This window comes from Gastrolobium bilobum, unplaced genomic scaffold (assembly GCF_033153095.1).
Source record: "Gastrolobium bilobum isolate Gb01-03AN ecotype WA unplaced genomic scaffold, APGP_CSIRO_Gbil_v1 utg27635, whole genome shotgun sequence".
Taxonomy (NCBI): Eukaryota; Viridiplantae; Streptophyta; class Magnoliopsida; order Fabales; family Fabaceae; genus Gastrolobium; species Gastrolobium bilobum.
Genome location: NW_026896329.1, coordinates 11,666 through 15,455, shown reverse-complemented (window position 1 = coordinate 15,455; position 3,790 = coordinate 11,666).

The window sequence follows — 3,790 nt, the reverse complement described above, 5'->3', positions numbered from 1 at the left end:
TAATGTGAGCACAAAGTGAGAAGAGGCCAAAATTTTAACATACAATATTCATGAACTAAATCTTCTTGGATTTTCATGTATATCTTGTCTTTACGTTAGCTTCCATATGGGATAAAATCAGCAACTTATATGCATATGCATTACCTCACAAGATGAATTTTTCTAAATATTTGCTTCATTGCTTGTGTTCAAAGTTTAGACACACTATTAAATTTCGCGGTTGACCCAAATGATTGATTGAACCTTAGTTTTTCGTTTGAAAAATTTTAAATTATAATGAGTAAAAATTTATTCTTTATAAATCTTGTTTAAAATATGATTTGTGGATTCTGAATGAGAAACTAAACATTTTACTAATAAAAATAACATCAATTAAAATGTACTTATTGACTTAAATAATTACATCAAACAAATTAAGTTGATAGAAAGGCATTAATTTTAAATTGTTTTTAATATTTCAATAATAGATCATATAAAAATATTATTGGATCAAATAATCAGATGGTAATTTTATTATCACAAATAGAATAGATACATAATATTATTTCAATCCGAGACTAAGCCCTGTTTGAATATTATTCTTAAAAACAGATTTTTGATTTTCGGAACAAAAAAAGAAAAGAAAAATTATTTGATAAGGTATGTTATGTAAAAATAATTTTAAAATTATAACTTTTTTGTTTTTTTTTTAAATTAAATTTAGAGAACATGTTTAAGTTATTTTATTTGTGTTTTGAATTTTAATTTTTAAAATAAAAAACACAAAAAATACTTGTTTTCATAACTACTCTACAAAATAATTTTGAAAATAAAAAAAAATCAGAATACAACCTAAATCTTTGTTGAGTTGGAAGTATATTAAAGGTTATTATATCCTAGCCCTAAATAGTACATGTGCCACTAATTGATTGTCTATGCATGTGTAATTTTTCTAAAATTTTGTATGTAGTGAAGTCATAGTATATATTATTATTGTAACAAAAATTAATTAAATCATTTTTATGGTAAAAATATAAAATTAAATATATAGAGGGAGAGGTAGGGCTGTGCATGAGTCAGGTCGGGTTAGGTTTTTGTCCGACTCGCCCCAACTTTGTTTTTATAGGTCAGATATTTTGACCCGACCCACATTAATTTGATTCAAGTCAGGTCTGACTTGATTTGGATTTTGTTGAACTAGTTCAGAACCGGGTCAAATCTGACCTGACTTGGTTTTTGAAGTGGGTCTGACTTAGTTTCTGAAGTGGGTCAAATCTGACCTGACCCGTTTTTGACTTGGTTTCCTCACAAAATTTCGTCGTTGCAAACGACGAAAATTACGTCACAAAATTATTTTTTCGTCGGAATACTTTTTGTCGAAAAGCGACGAAATTTTTTCTCTAATGAAAATTTTTACAAAAATAAATATTCTATAGAAATTTAGTTTTCGTCAAAAGTTTTGACAAAAATGATTTCTTCCATCAAATGTTTTAAATGAAAAAATAATTCTGTCAAAAAATTTGACGGAATGTTTTTTGTTCAAAATTTCGATGTGAATGTGTTCTGACGAAAATTTCAATGGAAATTGTTTCGAGGGAAATGTTTCATCCGAAACTTTCGACGAAATTTATATTCTCTAAAGATTTTTGACAGAACATTTTTTTCGTCAAAATTTTTTATCGAAATATTTTTTGTCAAAAATTTTTACGAATTTTTTTTACAGAAATGTGTTCCGTTGAAAATTTTGATGGAAATATTTTTTATCAAAAAACTTGACGAAAATATTTAGTTGAAATTTTCGATGGAAATGTGTTTCGCTAAGAATTTTGACGAAATTTTTTTCGTCAAAAAGTTTAACGAAAATTTTTTTGTCGAAATTTGAAATCTGTAAAGTATTTTGATGAAATTTTTTTCCGTCAAATTTTTTTGATGGAAATGTGTTTCGTCGAAATTTTGGATAGAAATTGTTTTGAGGGAAATGTTTCATTCGAAACTTTCAACGAAATTTAGATTCTCTAAAGAATTTTGACATAATATTTTTTCTGTCAAAATTTTTTATCAAAATTTTTTTGTCAAAAACTTTTACGAAAATTTTGTACAGAAATGTGTTCCGTTGAAAATTTTGATGGAAATATTTTTTATCAAAAAACTTGACGAAAATATTTAGTCGAAAATTTTCGATAGAAATGTGTTTCGCTAAAAAATTTTGACGAATTTTTTTTTTTCCAAAAAGTTTAACAAAATGTTTCCGTCGAAAACTTTCGCCGAAATTTCAAATTTGTAAAGTATTTGGATGAAATTTTTTTCGTCAAAAAATTTCGATGGAAATGTGTTTCGTCGAAATTTTTGATGAATATATTTTTTTGTGAAACATTTTGACGAAATTTATATTCCGTAAAAAAATTTGGCAAAAAAAATATTTCGTCAATTTTTTTTACAGAAATATTTTTAGTCACAAATTTTGATGAAAATATTTTTCGTCAAAAAATTTTGCGTAATTTTTTATGGAAATATTTTCCGTAAAAAATTTTGACGTAATTGTTTTACGTTAAAAATTTTCTTTTAATGTAATTGTGATTTTTTTTTTTCACATAATGGGTATGGGTCAATGTGTCAATATTAAAACAAGTCAGGTCTAAAACTGACCCAAATAAAAGTGGGTCAGTATTTAAACCAGTTCAAAAAATATAAGTATTTATGGGTGAAGTCAAGGTCGGATAAAGAGTAAGACAAATGAACTAATTTTTTTGCACACCGAAGGAGCAAATATACTGTGCACCCGGACCAATGCACCGCATGTGAGAGGGGGAGGAGAGAGGAGAGAGAAGAAAGAAGAGAGAGAGAGGGAATTAATTTTCCCTAGGGAGAGGGAATTAATTTATATCACTGTAAATCTTCAATACTATTTAATGTGATTACAGTACCTAAACAGTGAAGATAAAGAAAGAGAGTTTTGAGGGAAGATACCAAAGGAACCACTCCATTAACTTCACAAAATTAACATTACATGAACTTTGCTTTAACAAAACACACACACACATGTCAAAACTAAACCATTAATTCTGATACATAACTTAAATCACAAAGCCACATACGAGATTCACTTTAGAGGCCTAGAGCCTCAGCTCCAAATCAACGTCTTCTCCAACTTCAAGGTCCACCAATGACGTAAAAGAGAACAGTGGACTATCGATCGAGCCCAATTGAAAAGTTTAAATGGGCTAGCCTGAAGCCCCAACTGAAATCAACGCCTTGATTTCTCGTGAAAAAAATAGCGAATCCCATTTTGTTTGAAGAATCTTACAAGTCGGACACATTAATCTATTCAAGAGTTATACATATAGTTGAATAAATAAAATAAAGAAAATCTATTCCATGTTTATATTGTATTTGTTATTTTCTTCCTTATTTTTGTGTGACGAATTTGACTTTAACCTTTTTGCGTAAAAAAGGAGACAAACTCTCGCTCTATGCGTCGCTCTCTGCATGTTTACTGTTCTCTTCCTATCTTTATAAAATTAATTTTCAGATCCCTAATTAAATTGATTGACAAGATTAACTTGTCTAATTAATCAGTCTTAATTTAGTAATTACCTTCAATTAAGAATTATTAATGTTGGCGTAAATGTATGGCCAGGGCGCTTTTTTGTGGTCCGATGGCATAATGCTATGTGACAAAAGTGAAAAATAAAAGAGAATTGAGAGAAAAATATAAGAAAAAAGAGAGATATACGTTGAGATATATAGTTTCGCATTGATGGTATGAGCAACTAATGTAAAATTTATAAGACTTTGGGCACTCCCACCCTTT